Below are 20,127 nucleotides of genomic sequence, written 5' to 3' on the forward strand. Positions count from 1 at the left end.
CAAGGCAGATGAATCACCTGAGGTCAGGAGTTCGAGACCAGCCTGGCCAACATGGTGAAACCCTGTCTCTACTAAAAATACAAAAATTACCCAGGTGTGGTGGTGCATGACTGTAATCCCAGATACTCGGGAGGCTGAGACAGAAGAATCACTTGAACCCAGGAGGTGGAGGTTGCAATGAGCCGAGATCGCACTATCGCACTCCAGCCTGGGAGACAGAGTGAGACTCAGTCTCAAATAAAGTAAAAAAAAAAGATGGACTCAGGCAGCACACACTGTTGAACCCATGTATACATGTACATCTAAAATACTTCCCTAGGTAACCATCGAAATCCATATTAGACTAAACATCAGTTCATACCAAGGTCTCCCACTCAAACCTGGCTCCGTGGAGTCATCCCAGCTGCCTCCTCTTGCGTCTGTGACCTCCTAATAGTGAGAAACCTGCCCCCTACCATCTGCTATCCATGTATGTGATTGCTCAATTTCAGTATATATGTGCTATGGTTTGAATGTGTTCCCCAAAGGTTCATATGTTGAATCTTGGCCCCAAGTGAAGCAGTGTTGAGAGGCAGGAACTTTGGGAGGTGATTGGATTAATTGATTCATGGATTAATGGGTCGTGCAGGGAGTGGGTTCGTTCTCACAAGAATGGGTCTGCTGTAAAAGTGAGTTTGGCAACTCTTGTAAGCCTCTTCACCATCTGATGGCCTGTACCACCTGGGACTCTCCAGAGAGTCCCCAGCAGCAAAAAGGCCCTCACCAGATGCAGCCCCCTGAACTCGGACCTCCCAGCTTCCAGAATGCTGAGAAATGGATTTCTTTATAAAGTACCTGGTCTTAGGCATTCGGTTACAGCAACCGAGAACAGACGAAGACAACATTATGGTAGTGTTAGAACTGCTAACTGACACCTCGCCGGCAGGCAGCTTTATCTACTAGAGTCCAGCGCTCAGGCACTGCCCCCTCGCCTTTACTCCTGCAGACTCCACTCATTCTGAATGAGGTCAGGGCCTTTTCCCTACTCCCTCCGTGAGGATGTTTCATGCATTTGTAATGCAGTTAGATGGTTTTTTCACTTTCTGGATTCTATCCTGATGTCCCTGAACTTCCTAAATGATTTTTAAATTTGCGTGCAATGAGGCGTACTCTTTTTACTGTAAAGTTTCACAGGTTTTTGATGTTTATAAGATCACATATCCACCAATACACTATCACACAGAATACTTTAACTGCCCTAAATCATCTCCTGTGCTTTCCTATTCAGTCCCCCAAATTCATGACAAGCACTGATCCTTTCACCAGTGTAATGGTCTTGCTTCTCCAGAAAGTCACATCACTGGGGCTATACAGCATGAGGTGTTTTCAGCATGACTTCTCTCACTGAACCTTCTGCATTTAAGATTTATCAGGAATGTGTTTCTGTATCTATCGACCATACGGTTTTCCTTTATGTCTATTGTGGTGAATTCCGTTGATTGATTCTCCACTGTTAAACCAACCTCACACTCTTGGCATAAACACCAATAGGTCACGATGTAATTTCTTTTCTATATGTTGTTGGGCATAATTTGCTAACATTTAAGTTGGGAATTTTTGCATCTACATTCAACCAAGGACAGAGCAGGGTGAAATATTTAAAGCGTTGAAAGAAAAAAACCCACCAACTTAGAGTTCTGTATCCAGTAAAATTATTCTTCAGTGTGAGGGAAAAATAAAAACTTTCTCAGACAAATAAAAATGGAGAGAATTAATCACCAGCAGACATTCTCTATAAGAAACATTAAAAGAAGTTCTTTAGGAAGAAGGAAATTATATAGGCCAGAAACTTGAATCTACATAAAGAAACTAAGTGTTTGAGAATGAATAAATATAAAATCCTTTCCCCCTTATTCTCAGTTGATCTAAAATACAGCTATTTATTGAAAGTAATAATTGTAACGATATTGGGTGATTACAGCATATAGGTAAGAAAACAGATGGCAGCAATGTGGTAAGGGATGGGAGAGATCAGGAATATTCTGTTGAAGGTACTTGTAGTGGGTGTGGAGCAACACAGCGTTATGTGAGAGTGGACTTAGATTCGTTCTAAGTGTATATTGCAAACTGTAGGAAAACAACTTACATTTTTTTTTCTGAGACGGAGCCTTGCTCTGTCACCCAGGCTGGAGTGCAGTGGCACCATCTCGCCTCACTGCAACCTCCGCTTCCCAGGTTCTTGCAATTCTCCTGCCTCAGCCTCCCGAGTAGCCGGGATTGCGGGCACACACTGCTACGCCCGGCTAATTTTTTGTAGTGTAGTAGAGACAGGGTTTCACCGTGTGGCCTCGGCTGGTCTCAAACTCCTGAGCTCAGGCAATCCACCCACCTCGGCCTCCCTAAGTGCTAGGATTACAGGTGTGAACCACTGTGCCCAGACATAACTTAAATTTTTTTAAGAAAAATTGATATGTAAAGAGAAGAAACATATAAGATGGAATATATATATAATCATTTAAGATGCTCAGTTAAAACCAGAGAAGGCAGAAAAAGAATCTCAAATTTTGCTTTCATCTTCAATCAGTTTAAAATACTTTCTGATTTCCCTGTTCATCATTTCTTTGACTGGTGGGTTATTTAGATATCTGTTTTCAGTCTAAATATTTGGAGATTATTCAGAAATCTTTGTATTAATATTAATAGCTGACATATTAATATTAATAGCTGATATATTTCCAATGTTCCAGAGAACATACTCTGATGCAATGAATCCTTCAAATTTATTGGGAATTGTTTTATGACCCAGAATACAGCCTATTTTGGTAAATTGTCTGCAGATGAAAATAATGTGTATTCTCCTGTTGTTGGGTGACATGATTGATAAATATTAATTTGACTGATAGTATCATTCAAGTGTTGTCTGCCTTTAATAGGGTGTCTGTCAGTTTGTTCTATCAGTTATTGAAATAGGGTGTTGAAATCTATGACTGTAATTGTTGATTTGTCCACTTCTCCTTACTTTCTAGCTGTTTTTGCTTCTTGTATTTTGAAGCTTTACTATTAGGTGTGTACATGGTTAGGGTTAAGTTCTCTTGATGAATTGATCCTTTTATTATTATAAAATAATCCTCTTTATTTCTTACAATGTTCTTATCTGATATCTACTTTGATATTGTAATAGCCACTCTGGCTGTCTTTTGAATAGTGTGATGGTATTTATTTTTCCATCTTTCTATTTTAAACCAATTTGTATATTTATACTTAAAATGTTTTCCCCTGTCAGCAACATAAGGTTGAGTCTGGCTTTCTTATCTAATTATATAATTTCTGCCCCAGTTGAAATGTTTGGGCCATTAGAACATAATTATGATTATTAATATGATTGAGTTTAAATCTACATCTTACTATTCACCTTGTATTTGTTCCATCTGTTATTTTTTCCTTTTTCTGCCTTCTTTTGCATTGTGTTTTTAATTTCACTTATATTCCTTGTTGGCTTATTAGCTATAATTCTTGTTTTTTCTTTTATTTGCAGTTTTAAGATAAAGAGCATACTTCTTTAATGAACACAGTAATGTTATATTACAATAGCGTATTTTCACTCTCCCTCACAGCTTTTTTGCTGTTGTCAAACATTTTAAAACCTCTCACACTTTTTACTTATTTTTGAGACAAGGTCTTTGTTACACCGTCATCCAGGCTGGAGTGTGGTGCAATGGCACAATCATGGCTCACTGCCACCCTGACCTCCTGGCACAAGAGATTCTCCCACCTTAACCTCCCAAGTAGCTGGAACTATGGCATATGCCACCATGCCCAGCTAATTTTTGGTATTTTTTGTAGAAATGGGGTTTCACTATATTGATCAGGCTTGTCTTGAGCTCCTGAGCTCAAGCCTGCCCACCTCAGCCTCCCAAAGTCCTGGGATCACAAGCGTGAGCCACTGTACCTGGCCAGCCTCACACATTTTTAAACCTCACAGTACATCATTAAGTTTTTTCTTTTTGTTTTAGGAAATTGTTTATCTTTTAAAGAGATTTTAAAAGTAAGCTTTTAATATGTATCCATATATTTTCCATTTCCAGTACTTCTTATTCCTTTGTGCAGACTCAGATTCTCCTTCTGTCTGAGGACTGCATTTGACATTTCATATGACATTTGTCCACTGTGGATGATGTTTTTCAGTCTTCGGATGTATAAAAAAGTCTGTTTCACCCGCATTTTTAAAAGATGCGTTTCTCGGGGTTAGAATTCTAACACTTTTTAAAAACCTCTCGCGACTTTAAAGAGGTGCCATGGTCTCCTACTGGCATCGTTTCCAACCAGAAATCTGTCCTCATCCTTTTCTTCATCGTTCCTTTGTATGTGAAGTTCTCCCTCCCTCTGGCTGGTTCTTAGAAATTTCTCTTTAACACAAGTTTTGAGCAGTTTGATTATAATGTGACTTGGTGTTGTTTTCTTAATATTTCTTGTGCTTGGGGTTTATTGAGATTCTTGGATTTGTGGGTTTACCTTGTTCAAATCCTTGTTTTACAACTTAAAGTGCTCCAATATGTGTGCAATTAAGATCTCTTCAACTTTGAGGACCTTAATTACAGACATATTAGGGTACTTTATGCCTTCCCGTAGCTGACTGATAGTCTGTTCATTTACAGGTACTTTTTCTGTGTGTTTTATTTTGTGCAGTCTCTGTTGCCATTGCTGTGCCTTCAAGTTCCCTCATCTTTTCTCCTTCAGTTCTGACCTGCAGGTGTCCCGTCCAGTGCACTCTTCACCTCGTTTTCGTCTCTAGAGTTTAATTTGGGTTCTTTTTGAATCTTCAATGTGTCCCCTCCCAATATCCACTCTTTGCTTTACCATTTTGAACATAAAAATATAGTTATAATAATTGTTTTTATGTCCTTTTCTACTAAATCTACCTTCTTTGCCATTTCTAGATCTGTTTCTATGGATTAATTTATATCCTCATTTTGGGTTACATTTTTTTAATGCATGCCTACTAATTCTGGATTGGATGCCAGACACTATGGGTTTACTTTGTCAAATAACTGGCATTTCTGTCTTCCAAAAAATATTCCTGAGCTTGTTCTGGAATGCAATTAAGTTACATGGAAACACTTGGTTTCTCCCATGGCTCCCTCTGAACTTCCCAGCAAGGTCAGAACAGTTTTCAGCCCAGCAGGAGGCTGTGTCCCTACTGAGGCAAAGTCTGTCAAGTGCTCCACTCCTCGTCACAGGGGCCATGAGATCTTCGCTCCGACTGGTGGGAGCAGCTAGCATTCCTGGCTTTGCAGGAGCTCCAGAGGTCATGCCTTCTTCTCTTTTCTGACCGTCTTTCCCTGGCCTTGCGCGTTTGCCTCTCACACCTGTGCCGATCCATACACACCCAGATCCCGGAGCAGGACCTTCGTGGACTTTTGGAATCTGTAAGTACAGCTCCTTTCTCTCTGGACTGTGTCCCGTGATTTCTGGCCATCCTTGCCTTGCAGGCTCTCAGCTTTGTTTCCTCAGCTGCAGGAAACTGTGGTTCTGCCTGGATTATTTCCCCATGCTGCATCCTGGAAACTCTCTCCCGGTCATGAGCTCTGGCAGCTCTAGGTCTCAACCTGTGTGCTTCACGTACTCAGGGAGCACCGCACCACGCCGCCAAAGACCAGGGGCTGAAACCTTTTGTTTCACGTATTTGCGTATTTTTAGCTGTTTCACGGGGGAGAGTGGGTCTAGGTTCCGCTGCTCCACGCGTGCCGCAGTGCGTGTTTTCAGAACCAGACTTCTGAAAAACTTCCCGGAGACCATTGTAAACATTAAGCAGTCACTTCCGATGCATGTGTGGTGAATGTGTGTGGTACCGTGTCAGTGTGATGTGCACGTGTGGTGAGTATGTGTGGTACCGTGTCAGTGTGATGTGCACGTGTGGTGAGTGTTGTGTGTGTATCATTTTCCACAAAAATGGCTTTTGGTTCAGGCCTGAGCTCTCTGACTGACAATGGTCTTAAAATTAAGAGGAGAGCCTGTGGAGTCAGCGTGCATTCCTGGGAGTCTTACCCTTTGCTGTAAAGGTCCCCACCCTCACTTCTTTTTCCTTTTTTTTTTTTTTTTTTTGAGATGTAGTCTCACTCTGGAGACTACATCTGGAGTGCAGTGGCATGATCTTAGCTCACTGCAACCTCTGCCTCCCGGGTTCAAGCGATTCTCCTATCTCACCCTCCCAAATAGCTGGGACTACAGGTGCACACCACCACGACTGGCTAATTTTTGTATTTTTAGCAGAGACAGGGTTTCACCATGTTGGCCAGGCTGGTCTCGAACTCTGGGCCTCAGGTGATCCGCCCGCCTCAGCCTCCCAATTTGCTGGGATGAAAGGTGTGAACCATCATGCCTGGCCTCACCCTCACTTCTCATACAGGGTTCAGCACTTGTAGCTGGAACCCACTAGGCCAGCAGTGGGAACACTGGGGGACGCTCCAGGCTCTGGACTTGCCATGTATAATCCTGGTTCAAAAGAAGGACAAACACAACACTATTCTAACTCGACAGAAACTGACTGATGCTAAGCGAACAGCATGGCAAGCTATGACCGCAGAATACCCAGAGATTTACTTTACACTTTGGCAAGTGTTTTTGGAGCGCCTTTCACGGCCATTACTGATTCCTGTTTTACTTTGGTCACGGTTGTCTGAAGGCATTCGCCCTGAGCTGTGTGTTGTTCAGACCGCTTGTTTCTCTCATCTTCTCACTAAGACTCGGTGACATTTGCTCTCTCCAAGTGCACGCCAGCAGAAAATACTGTGGTCCACACAGCAGGGAAGTGGATTAGGCTCAGTGGTTTATTCTTGCTCCTTCCTTTCTTCCCTTGCACCACGGGTGGCTGAGAAGCAGCTATGTTTCGAAGGGCAGGGAAGGACCACAGAAGTGGTAAGCACTGCAGCTGAGGCTGAGCCACACTGTGAGCATCCCCTCCACCAGCCATGAGAGCGCCACGGCGGCGTGGCTGCCACAGTGCCTCTTTATCAGGGAGGAAGTGGGATCAGAGAGGTCAGCTCACAGGACAGCGCCGATTCTCGGTGGCACGGGCGCCCCTCAGCACCAAGCCCGTGTGCTGCTTTCCTTGTTTCTCTGTTTGGCCTCAGCCCGGCGTTGGGTTCGTCCTCCTTGTTGGCACTTGGCCACCACTGTCACCGTAAGGCCCCTCACTTTTGTCATGCCTCTTCTCGGTCCCTTGAATCCTCATTCTCAGCTCCAACTTCCGCTCCCCTCCCCCGCCATGAACAGCTGTCCCTGCTGGCCTGGTCTCTTCCCTGCTGTTCTGGAGGAGTGTGTGTCATTTCGTTTGGACTTTGATTTCACTTCCAACTGGGGTGCTAGCGCTATGTCCCATTCCCACATGGCGTCTCCAAGACCACCCTTGCTGTGGGGCGGTTTAGCTACTATGGGTGCTATGGTGGGCACCCGGTGTGCTCTGCCTGACCCTCCCCAGGTGAGGGACACAAGCCGTGGTCACTTCCTAGTGTGTGCCCTGTGTGGCTGTGGGAGGGGTCCTTGGGGTCTGGAGCCTGGAGAGGACTTGCCCGGCCCTGGCATCCCCACCTCTCAGGGCTGGGCCGAAGGCTGCACAGTTTGTGCTCCACGAGCCACCCTAGGACTCCCCTGTGCCCACGTCTGGCCACACCTGGCATGAGCCAGTTTCTATATTCTGGGAGCGGGAGGTGTAAAGCCCTGCATCCCAGAGATCAAGCTGCATTTCCAGCATTCAGGCCCTGTGGGCGGCCTGTTCACGCACGGTCCTCTGCCTGGGGCTGTGGCCTGTTGCCTGAGGTTCAGCTGTGCCTGCTGCCCACGCAGAGGGCTGTCTGCCCCATCATCACCAGAACTGGACGTTACAATGAAAATAAATCTGCATGTCACACCTGGGGCCATTTTGGCAGCAAACTCCATGTCTGGCAATTTCCTTAAAAATGCCGTGTGTGCGAGGGAGTGACGCGCGTTTGAGTGATTAGTTCTTCACCGCTGCTGCTGAGGAACACGGAAGCTCTGGGATCCACGTGTGCCGATGAAGAGCCACCTCCAAGAGGTGAGAGAAACGCTTGGCGCGCAGGCGTGGCCCCACGTCAGGAGGTCCATCGGCACGCACCGGCTCCACGTTTGGCGGGATGCTACCTGGACAGAGCTGGAAATCAGAATCTGCAAGTACCTGCAGGGGCCTCCATAAAATAAAGACCGAAAAACAACTGGAAAACAATAGGTGAATCTCAGCAAATCTTTGTAAGTTGGAGCCTGGGGACACCGCATTCCTGTGGTCTCTGCAGCACCCCAGTCCTGCTGTTGGCCCCATGGGGGGACTCGCCTGCATCCCAGCCGTCCTGAGCATGTGTGTTCATCTCCACCTTGGCACATGGCGACACCTCACCCACCTAAACACACAGGCGCCGGCGACGCCCTGATGGGCCTGGGACCGGAACGCTCACCCTGCCTCCACGTTGCGCCATTCGCACACGGCTGAGGGGCTGGCAGTTCTCTGTGGTGCTTTTTGACTTGAAGATGTTCTTCGGCTGGATGCAAGCGTGTCTACCCGCCTTTTTGTTTGTGATTTCTGCCACTGATATCCCCAAACTTATGTAATTACTGACTTCCACGTGAAAATTCAATTTAACTGAAATTTGTCTTCCTGTGTGCTGAGAAATGTGAACACAGCTCCATCTTGTTCTAAGCAACCAGGCAGCCGTGCTCCGTGCTGCCCAGGGAACAGGCCTGGCCGGACTCAGATGCCCGGCCGCGGAGCTCCTGCAGCAACTCCCTCCCTCCCCATGCCTGCCCTCACTCAGACCAAAAGCTAACTTCCCACACGTTTAGTTTTGGAGCTGACCTCGTCACGCTGGCCGCATGCACAGAAGCAGCAGCAGCCTCTGCAGCCTGGTCACGACACCAAGCCTGCTGCATCCCAGGGAGGACCCCCAGGCCTCGCTGGCCAGCACCCCTTCTGTGGCATCACTACCTTCCCGGGTTCTCAGGGGGTCCCACTGCAGTGATAATGTGGCGAACCCTTCCCCCTTCAAAGGTTGGAGGGCTCGCTCAGGATTTCTCAGCAGCCAGAGCTGCAGGCCCACACCCTGGGGCCAGGCTGCAGAGCCAGCACGTCTGAGCCCAGCTGAGGTCCAGCCAGCTGTGGCCCGCCCAGGTTTGGGGGTCTCAGTCTGTTGCCGCAGATGCCAGGCACCGTGCGCTTGTCTGGCTTGGTCTTCGCCAGCCCTGCGCAGTCCAGGAGACCCTTGGTCCTGAAGGGCTTTCAGAGCCCGCTTCCAGTCTCTCACCAGCACACGACGTTTCAACCACCAGGACCAGGTTGGGAGACAGGGCCACAGCTGTCTGAATACAGAGCCACTTGGCACAGGTTGCCTTTGATGGCACAACCCTAAAAATGTCCCCAAATAGATAGCCACACTGTCATGCCCTCCAAGGAATGGAGCTCATGTTCAAACAGGAATGATTCCCATCCTTCAGAGACGTGGGAGGCAAGTGTGGGCATCACACGGACACTCCCCATCACCCTGCCCTGTGCTCAGGTCCGAGTGCTGAGGACACGGCCACCCCCACACCCCACTTTCCCATCCACGGCCACCTGGGCTGCATTGGTGCTGTTAGTTCAGCAGAGGGCTCTGCCTGAGCCAGGACAAGCTCCTCACTACCATCCCCAAGGGTCACCAAAGCCCAGAACAGGGGCCCAGGGAGGCACACTTTCGGAGTGGGGGTGGAGGGTGGAGGCTCCGGAGTATCCCCTCTGCCCAATTCTGGGCAGTGAGTGGCCTTGTTTTGGGGCCCTGCACCCCAGTCCTGGTGACCACACAAACCCTCAGCCCTCGATCTCTGCTCTGGCCACGAACTGCTCCAGGGCTGCTGCTGGGGTGGCATGCTTCCGTCAGAGCATCATGCCCCAGCAGCCTCAGGCCCACCCGTCTCTGTCAGAGACTACCAGCAAGGTGTGCAGGGCCCAGGGCTCAGTGCCAGGTGGGGGCCACAGGGCGCAGGCCAGCACCTGGTTCACCCAGAGCGAAAGAGAAGCCACAGGAGAATGTGCCAGGGACTCCAAGGTGTCACGAGGCCAAGGTCTGGCTCCACTGATAGGGAAGACCCATCCCCCAGGCGTGCTCTCTGAGCCCCAGTGCACTGGCCTCAGGTTCTCTACCCCACATCCCTCCCTGCTGCCAGGGCTCCAGAAGTCCCAAGGTGCAGCCTCCAGCTCCATTATTCCTGAGTCCTGGGTAGCTCCACGCGGCGGGCACCATCGTACAAGGAGCTGACACATGGGGAGGCGGTGGCTGGTGCCCAGCTCTGGCACCAGGGCAGCGACCAGGCCAGGGCTGGGTCCAGGGAAGGCCATGTTGTGTCCAGAGGCCTCTCGGAGCAGCCAGGTGCCTGAGGCACCATCCCAGGAGACGCATGCAGGCCGGCTGCATTGCAGGGCCCCCAGGAAGCCCTGGGCATAGGTCTCCCACACACCCTCCACCCGATTCTCTCCATCCAAGATCTCACAGGGGAAGTGGGAGAACATTTAAAATACTTTGGTGCAACAGAAACTCAGATCAGCCACAGAGCCCTGGACACCGTCCTTTTCTGTCACCCCGTCTGCCGCAGCTCTGCCCCGTCCCTGGCCCCGCCACCCGCCGCGTGGAGCCACAGCTGCAGACAGGTGCGTCTCTGGCTAGTTTAGTCTGCACGGTGTTTTGAGAAGAATTCAGTTAGTTTTAATTAGCACAAATTTAATCAATTTTAATTAATTTTAACTAGCTAATTCTAAGTCTTTAATTAGCTAAGAAAAACAGGGTTTCACATAAGAATTACAGATTTCAACCTTCTCTTTAAAAGTTGGAAGCATCAAAAACCCAAGGCCACAGCGGGGTGCTGGTGGGGACCCGAGGTGGGGGACGAGCTGCTGATGGTCAGGCCTGGCTCAGTCCACCCTCAGCCCTCACAGGCCCTGCTGCCCCAGGCCGGAGCTTGCAGTCTTGGGTGGGCCTGGTCTTTCTGTCTTCGGCTGAGGTGGAGATGTTGATGTGCCCAGCTTAGGAGTCTTGGGTCTTCCCGGACCGCAGACTGAGAGGACTTCTGCTGGAGTCATCCCCCAGGTGGCTGTAGCCACCCTCTTCCGGGGACCCCGACGGGAGCATCGTTGTGGCCTGAAGGGGCCCCTGCTGGTGGCCACCTGGATGCTCAGGCCCCTCTTTTCAGCTGTGTGCCCCACCCCAGCTTCTGTTCTTGGCTTTGACCTATGATCTCAGCCTTCAGAGGTGGTCCCGGGTGTGGGGATTCTGCATACAGGAGGAGAGTGGAAGTGCCAGAGTGCTCCCTGGCCCCACTGCCACATGCTCCTCCCATCTGTCCCCCAACAACCCAAGCCAGGACTGATGGGAGGTGGGAGGCGAACCCCGGCCTGAGACTGCACCAGCATCCAGCTCCCAGGCTCAGGTGGGGGCTGGGCCACAGTGGCCTGGAATGGCCTTGCCCTGTGTGGCCCTGGGGATGCAGTGGCTGACCACAGCAGGCCGGCCCTCTAGCCTCAGTGGTCCTGTCTGGCTGGAGACCTAGGCTGGTCACCCTCCTCCCCGCCTCACACTGTCTGTGGTCAGCTCTGAGGGCCCCAGGCAAAGCCCAGGTCAGGTCAGGGCCACCCAGAGCTGGGTAGGGAGGTCTTCCTGGAAACCTGATGGGAGCGACTGTCCGTGGCCATTCGGGGCGTGCAGACCTCGGTCCAGGCGCAGCGTCGCGGTGATGTCACTCACGGGCCCGCGGGCACCGCGTGGTGGATCCAGCTTCAAGGTCCGAGGCCCCCTCCCGGCACCTCCAGGACCCACATGGCGGCGCGGAAAGCGGTGGGTGCTGACTCGCTGGGCCCCTCGGCTCTCGTGAAACTCTGCATGAGTCACTTTCTGCCAGCGCCCGCCGTCCGCGTGGGGCACACTCTGACCCGGAGGCTTCGGTCCCAGGCCCCGCGCCAGCCTCAGGCGCTGCCCACGCGGGCCGCCACCCTCCATCGTCCCACGGCCGCGCGGGCTTCACAGGCCAGGACGGTGGGTCTGCTGCAGCCCCTGAGCCCCGGGACGCCGCCGCGCAAGCCCGCCCCCCCTTTCCCCCTGACCTCCCACAGCCTCCGCCCCCGCCGCCGCCCATGTAACCTCCACTCCCCACCGCCCCCGCCCCGTTCCCACTGCGCCCCCACCGCCCCGGCTCCCTGCAAACCGCGCCGCCCCCTGTGCCCCCACGCGGCCCCGCCCCGCACCGCACCCCGCACCCCCCGCACCCCCCGCCGCGCCGTCCCTGTCCCGCCCGCGGCCCCGCCCCTTGTCCCGCCCCGGCACCGCCCCCGGCACCGCCCAGGCACTGCGAGGCTGCGGGAGCCGCTCGCCCCCTGGTGGCCAGTCCCCGCGCTGCGGTCCCAGCAGCCTGGCGCTGCGGAAACCGAGGCATCCAGGGCGCAGACGGGGCGGCCCCACGCGTGACCCAGAGGCGCTCCTGTAACAGGGCGCGGGTTCTGGAAACATCAACCCAGGAAACGGACCTGAGGTCCTGATGTCATCGCAGGGGCTGCTTCTGCGGAGACTGCGAGGCCTCGCTACTGAAGCAGCGAACAGGGCCCGCTGCTGGGATTCGGTGAATCTCGACAGTTAAAAGCAAATACAATGGGAAAAACACGGCCCGGCCGGGCGCCGTGGCTCAGCCTGTAATCCCAACACTTTGGGAGGCCAAGGCGGGCGGGCGGATCACCTGAGGTCGGGAGTTCGCGTCCAGCCTGACCAACATGGAGAAACCCCCGTCTCTACTAAAAACACAAAATTAGCTGGGTGTGGTGGTGGGCGCCTGTAATTCCAGCTACTCGGGAGACTGAGGCAGGAGAATCGCTTGAACCCAGTAGGCAGAGGATGCAGTGAGCCGAGGTCACACCATTGCACTCCAGCCTGCCTGGGCAACAAAAGCAAAACTCCGTCTCAAAAAAAAGGGGGAATCCAAATACTAAGAGGAAGGTTCACTTGACAACTTGTCATAACAATAATAGTAAAAATGACAGCGCAGCAGCTTCAGTCACCACAGCCAAGCAGAAAGTCCCAAATGTGCAACCATGAATGGATGAAAAATCAAATGTGGAGAGGTTCCTAGGGAGTACCGCCAGCCTGGAAGGAAGTTCCCGCCGCCCTGCCCTGTGTTCAGCGCGCCTAGCCAGGCACAGAGGACGCCCCCTGTCCGTGCTTCCGCTTAGAGGCCCCACAGCGCCAAACCCCGCCCAGAAAGTGGGATGGGGGTACGGGGGTAGGGGGTGAGTGTGACCTGGGCAGATGGGGGTGACAGCCGCACAACACTGTGAATGTCCTTAGTGCCATTGATGTGTGCGGGTAAAAATGGTTAACGTGGTACGTTCTATGTCTCTTTTACCACAAAACAAAACAAAACAAAACAAAACAAAACAAAACAAAACAAAACAAAATAGCAGCAAGGCCTGGGGCTGTGATGGGCTGGGTTGAGCTGCCGCCGCCCCCGGGGCCCTCTGGACTTTATTCTAGGAAACCCTCGTGGGCTGGAGGATGTGGCCTGGAGGATGTCGGTCATGTCCTTGATGCCATGTCCAAGGGTCATGTCCACCATGACCCTCGCACAGATCCTAAAGGTCGGCGGCCCCTCCCCACAGGCCGGTGGGAGGGATGTGCGGGCCACCGCACCTGGCAGGACCAGTAGAGCCTCCAGCGCAGGACCCAGCCCCAGCCCTGCTTATAAACAGCACCCACGGCTGCAGAGGCCCCAGCCCTCCCGCCCCAGCCTCCAGCAGGGCCCCGTTCCCATCCTGCCCCAGGCCTGCGCCTAGCCACCTGCTCCCATCCCACCCCAGCCCTGCACCTGGCCACCTGCTCCCATCCCACCCCAGCCCTGCGCCTGGCCACCTGCTTCTGTCCCACCCCAGCCCTGCGCCTGGCCACCTGCTTGCTGGGGTGGGAAGGCACAGGGCTGGGGTGGGATGGGAGCAGACTCTTATTTCTTCTCAGCATTGGTGCTGAGTCCTCCAGGCGAGCGAGATAGTGGAAGCTCACGGTGCTGTGAGCACAGGCGCCTTAAACGTGAGGAGTCTGCCCCCTGCGATTTGCCAGGAGGAAGAGCTTCCATTGTGTGAGGTCTTGTGTAAAAGTGAGCACAGGGGGCCCCAGGGAGAGCTGGGGCTGGCGCTGCCATGGGTGTCCTGTTCTGGGCGAGAGGCCGTCCGCTCTGCTGGTGACTGTGGATTTTAGCACACAGTCATTGTGTGTTTTGTGCACTGTCTCCCTATCCGCACAAATGCAGGGACAGGGTGGAAGGGCCAGCCAGCCCACAGACCACGAAACCGTGTCAGGTAGGACTAGTGGCCCTGTATTAGGGGTCCAGGACCACACCCAGGGCCTGGCTGAGACCTCTGCACTCCACTGGGACCTGCCTCTCTCTGCTGAGACCCGCCCCACTCTGCTGGGCCCGGCCTCTCCCTGCTGGGACTGGGGCTGACCCGGGTGCCCTGTTCTGGTTGAGAGGCCGTCTGCTCTGCAGGTGACTTTGGATTATAGCACGCACTTGTCCTTCCTCCACGTGGTCCCAAGACCTGGGCCTGGGCAGGAACAGGGCGTCTCTGTACCCTCGAGAGCTGCCAGTCCTGGACTGGCTGAGGCTGCAGGTGGGTGTGGTTCTCCCCATTGGCTCTCCCTAGGGCTCTCCCTGGGGCTCCCTGACCAAATAGCCACCAGTGTGCACACTGCCGGCTGGTGGCACAGCCTGTGGGCCTCCCTGGAGCAGACAGGAGGGGAGTTCTGCTCTTCTCCTGGGGGCTCGTGAGAGCTGGACCAGCCTGACCGCCGCTGCTCAGGCAGGGAGGGAGGTCCTGAGGTCAGGAGGCTGCTGCCCTGGGTGGACACAGACGCGGCCCCAGCAGCCCAGCCTCTCCCTTGGCGCGTGGCAGGTCTCTCTGGTCCAGGGGTGCCCAGGCCAGCTCCCTGGGGTCATCACTGTCACCTCTTGGGGATACTGTCAGTCCCCCCACACAGCCAGCCTCATGGAGCGGCGAGGACCGTGGGTCAGGCACTTGGGGCAGACACCTTTCGTAGAGAAGCAAACTCCACCGCTGCTCTGAGGGACGCACCTGACGTGCAGGAAGCCGAGGGTCTCCGGCCAGCGTGGCAGCAGAACATGCAGGGAATGGGTCCATCTCCACACTGCCCTGAAGCGTGGATGTAAAGCAGACATTGTGAACACACAGGAGGCACGAACCGCAGTCACGGAGGGGACCTTGGCTCTGGCAGACTTGACAGGTACCCCAGAAAATGCATGAATGAGGCTATAAGGCCGAAATCCCAATGTCTGCAATTTATTTAGATTTTATTTTTCATGTGAAACACATCGTGCATAGAAAAGATGCATTTTTTTTCGAAAGCCCAGGAGCAAGTTTAAAACGTAACCCAAAACCAAGCCACACGTCGAAGCTCAAAACAATTTCACAAATGAAAAGCTGCTCAGGCCACATTCTTTGACCTTAACTTTATAAAACGACATATTAACGAAACCAACAAACACAACAACATCTGGCCACTGGAAACGTTTTAATCATCCCTCAAATGAGTCCTGAGTCTAAAAGGAAATCAGGCAAAAATCATGTCCTAGGTAGAGGCTGACGGCAAGCGTGGGGACGCGCCCACAGGCCTGGTCAAAGCCGCCGCTGAGAGGAATGAATTACTAAATGATTTATCATGCCTACTTTTATTTATCAAATCAAAGGAACACAGCAGTGAACTCAGAAACTAGAACAGAAAAGGAACAACAAAACCAACCGGGGAATGAAAAACTAATGAGAAAAGCAGAAATAATTGCTTGGAAAGCAACTGAAACTTGACTTTTTAGATCCAAAAGGTAGTTCCTTAAAAGAAAATAACAGGAACAGAGAGTGCGCTGGCCAATGTAACCAAGAAATAAAATGAACGTCGGGTGCTGGGACCCAGAAAGGGTGCCCAACGCAGGTGCAGTTGGGACTGTGGAGACCAGGAGAGGAGAGGGAGAAACATGAGGGGAAGGTGGGAGAGGCAACAGGTGCGGGGGAAGGAGAATGGGGGAGGGCTGGGGGAGGCAGGATGCGGGAGGGAAGGGGCGGGAAAGGCAGTGGAAGGGGGAGGAAGACAGAGGAGGGGGCGGGGGTGGTGGGGGGGAAGGAAGGGAGGTGGGGGGGAAAGCAGAGGAGGAGAGGCGACTCTAGACTGCATGCCCCTGCACCACTGCGTGTGGATATTGAGAGGGAATGCCAATCATCCACATGCATACGGAAACATTCAGAAGAAGAGACGAAACCTGCGTGCAGCAACACCACAGAAGCTGGGCGTGCAGGCCCAGCCTCTGAGCAGCCTCCCAGCCTCTGAGCAGCCTCCCAGCAGGTGCTGTACCCTGTGCCCCTGAACCCTGAAGCCCCAGGCAGATGGAGCGCCGGCTGTGGCCTCCCCTTGGCTGGGAGACCTGATCTCCGTCCTGCCCAAACCTGCCTGTTTATTTCACTAATCCCGCTCCGGATCTAAATAAGACAGTGTAGTCAAGGAAATTCCAGCTAGAAGAGCCAGCCTTTACACCTGGAACCGTTCATGTGTGGACGGGGCGGCAGGTGCCCACGGGAAGAAGAGTGCAGAAGATCCTGTCTCCATGGGTCTGGCATGCGGGGGCCTGAGGCGTCTGTGGGGGTGCCAGAGAAAACCACCACCTGCCACCTGGGGACAGTCTCATGTGACCCTGGGGGGAGCAGAGGGCTTCAGGGTGTGGGAGGCGCCTCCCCAGGAGGGAAACACTCCAAACCATGGAGGCAACCAGGGCGGTGCATGGCGTGTGGCAGAGACCAGGAGGAGCTGCTCACCTGGGCCAGGTAGGCAGGGGCAGGATGCACAGGAGCCCGGGAGGGCCTGGGAGAGGGGTGGGTGCACCCCACGCTGACCCCCACTGTCCTGTTTCTGCCAATTCTGCAACATCTGTATGCCCCAGCCTGGGGCTGTGAAGAGACAGCTCACAAGATGCCAGAGAGTTTGGGGCTCTGCAGCCTGGGAGGGCTGCCCCTGGGGCTGAGAAGGGGCAGAGATTAGGGGTCTCTGTGGGGACAAGATGTGAAGGAGGTCACATGGAGACCTATGTGGCCTGAGCACACTAAACCTGCACCTCACCTGAAACCAAGAGCCAGAGTGTGTACCCAGCTGTCCTCCTCCTCACCATCCACTCCCCCACCTGTCCCCTCCTCACCACTCACCACCTGTTCCCCTGCTTCTCCCCCACCACCTGTCCCCCTCCCCATCGCCCATCACCTGTCCCTCTCACAACCACCCACCACCTGTCCCCCTGCTCCTCCCCCACCTGTCCTCCATCCCCTCCCCCACCTGTCCCCTCCTCACCACTCACCACCTGTTCCCCTGCTTCTCCCCCACCACCTGTCCCCCTGCTCCTCCCCCACCTGTCCTCTGCCCCTTCCCCCACCTGTCCCCTCCCCCCCACTCACCCACTATTTCCCTGCTTCTCCCCCACCACTTGTCCTCTGCCCCTCGCCACCCACCACCTGTCCCCCTCCTCACCACCCACCACCCACCACTTGTCCCCCGCTCCTCCCCCACCACATCACTGACCTTTTCTCCCGAGGCTGAGGCTGTTCCGGGTTCTCCCTTGTGACCAGCTGGGGCCTCGATTGTCTCCCAAGAGAGACGTAGGGCTTGGAGCATTCGACCTGCTTCCAGGCCTTTCACCCACTTCCAGCAGTGCAGGCTTTTAAAAATCGATTTTATTGAGGTGCAATTCACATGCCATAAATTACTTCTAATGCACCCATTAGAAGCATTTGTTAAACATGTCTGACAAATGACCACAACCATTAACCTCTACACCCATCAGACACAGAACAATTCCACTGACCCGGAGCCTCCAGCACGGGCACCTGCTCTCCTGCCTCCCCCACAGATGAACTTACTCAGGCTGGACTCTGGCCCCTGGCACAAGGGTGCTGAGACTCACTCAGTTGTTCTTTCCTTTTAGTCTGAGTAGTCCCTGTTATGTGGAAATGCTATGTGTTTATCCTTCATCCCATAATGGATATTTGGGTTGTTGCCAGTTTTTAGCAGTTACATGAGAACAGGGTACAACCCCTGTGCATGGGCTTTTGTGGGCTCATGCATTCATATCTCGTCAGCAGATGCCCAAGAGTGGAGCTGTGGCTCATACAGCAGACACATGCTAAACTCCACGGGAAACTGCCCCTCTGTTTTCCAAAGTGTTTTTGACTTTTCACATCCCCATGTATTGCTCTACAGCCTTGCCAACACTTAGTATTGTCAGCTTCTTAAATTTTAGCGTTTATAGTGGGAGTGGTTTGGTACCTCAGGCCTTGATGACAAAGGAATATGATATTTATCATATTACGTGTGTTTTCACATCTTCTTAGTTATTTGTATATCTTTCTTAAGTATTCAAATCTTTTGCACATATATATTTATTTTTTATTTATTTTTTTTTTTTGAGACAGAGTCTTACTCTGCCACCCAGGTTTGAGCACCATGGCGCAATCTCAGCTCACTGCAACCTCCACCTCCCAGGTTCAAGTAATTCTCCTGCCTCAGCCTCCTGAGTAGCTGGGACTACAGGCACCCGCCACCACACCAAGCTAATTTTTGTATTTTTAGTACTGATGGGGTTTCACCATGTTGGCCAGGCTGGTCCTGAACTCCTGACCTCAAGTGATCCACCTGCCTCAGCCTCCCAAAGTGCTGGGATTATAGGTGTGAGTCACGGTGCCCAGCCTCTTTTGTGTACTTTAAGAAGTGGGCTGATATCTTCTTATTACTCAGTTGTAAGAGTCACTTAGGTGTCTGGATTCAAGTCCTGTATCAGGTACAAGGAATATGAATATTTCCTCCCAGCTGTTGCCTGACGTTTTTTTTACTTCCTGTGTCACTGGACACAGGTCACAAGTTTGACAGTGTTACCTTTTCATTTGGGTCTATCAGCCATCTTAAATTAGTGTTTGTGAAAGGGACGTGATAAAGTCTGATGTTCATCTTTCCCTGTGGATATCCAGCTGTTCTTGAACTATGTGATCCAGAGACCACCCTTTCTCAACTAGATTCAGTGAACGCCCTTGCTGGAAATCTGTTGTCTGTGTGGGTGCTTCTGTTCTGAACTCCACTCGCTCCCCTTGGTCTCCACATCTCCGAGCTCCCAACATCACTCTTAGTCACAGTTGTTTTGGCTATTATAAATCTTTTACTTTCCATCTCATTTTTTTTTTTCAGAGTCTCACTCTGTCACCCAGGCTGGAGTGCAGTGGCAGGATCTCGGCTCGCTGCAACCTCCGCTTCCGAAGTTCAGGCGATTCTCCTGCCTCAGCCTCCTGAGTAACTGGGACCACAGGCTCGTACCACTACGCCCAGCTAATTTTTGTGTTTTTAGTAGAGATGGGGTTTTACCATGTTGGCCAGGCTGGTCTCAATCTCTTGACCTCGTGATCTGCCCACCTCGGCTTCCCAAAGTGCTGGGATTACAGGCGTAAGCCACCGCACCCGGCCTTCCTTCTTGATTTTGAATCAACATCTCAATTTCTAAAAAATAAGCCTGTGAGATTTTGATTGGATTGCACTGAGTCTATGGATCAATTTGGGGAGAATTTTCACCTTAATAATGAGCCTTCCAATTGTCAAGGAAAAGAGTCAAACTATGTAAAATATAAGAAGAGATTTATGCTGAGCCAAATATGAGTGACTGGTGGCCCTTGGCACAGCCCTCAGAAGATCCTGAGAACATGTGCCCAAGGGGACCGGGGCCCAGCCTGGTTTCATGCATTTAAGAAACACAACACATCCATCGCATACATGTAAGATATACACTGGCTTAGTCTGGAAAGGTGGGATAACCTGGCAGGGCTGGCTTCCAGGTTATAGGTAAAGTTAAAATTTTCCTGATTGGCAATTGGTTGAAAGGGTTATTATCAATAGAAAAGAATGTCTGGTTACAGTAAGGCGTTGTGGAGATCAAAGTTTCATCAGCAGCTGCCTCCGGGTTGCAGCCTTCAGGGACTAGATGGTAAATGTTTCTTATCATACTTAAGTTCTGCCTTGAGGTTGAAAGCTAGTTAGCTTTCCCTGAGTT

The 20,127-nt window shown here is 52.3% G+C and overlaps 1 protein-coding gene and 1 long non-coding RNA gene across 2 annotated transcripts in view; one reads left to right on the forward strand and one right to left on the reverse strand.

Moving 5' to 3' along the window:
* Window positions 1-5,150: 5,150 nt before the first annotated feature.
* SLC19A1 (solute carrier family 19 member 1) overlaps window positions 5,151-20,127 on the forward strand; it is a 45,606-nt gene continuing 30,629 nt past the window's right edge. The window contains exon 1 of the mRNA XM_017538529.2: window positions 5,151-5,405. The gene's annotated coding sequence lies outside the window, so the exon portion shown is untranslated. The remainder of the gene's footprint in view (window positions 5,406-20,127) is intronic.
* On the reverse strand, window positions 10,696-12,070 carry LOC108311190. The gene is made up of 2 exons (XR_001828092.2): window positions 11,717-12,070; window positions 10,696-11,282 (listed from the first exon to the last, which is right to left on the reverse strand). It is a non-coding gene; the product is annotated as an uncharacterized LOC108311190 (long non-coding RNA).

Source organism: Cebus imitator, unplaced genomic scaffold (assembly GCF_001604975.1).
Source record: "Cebus imitator isolate Cc_AM_T3 unplaced genomic scaffold, Cebus_imitator-1.0 Scaffold112, whole genome shotgun sequence".
In the NCBI taxonomy this organism is placed as follows: domain Eukaryota; kingdom Metazoa; phylum Chordata; class Mammalia; order Primates; family Cebidae; genus Cebus; species Cebus imitator.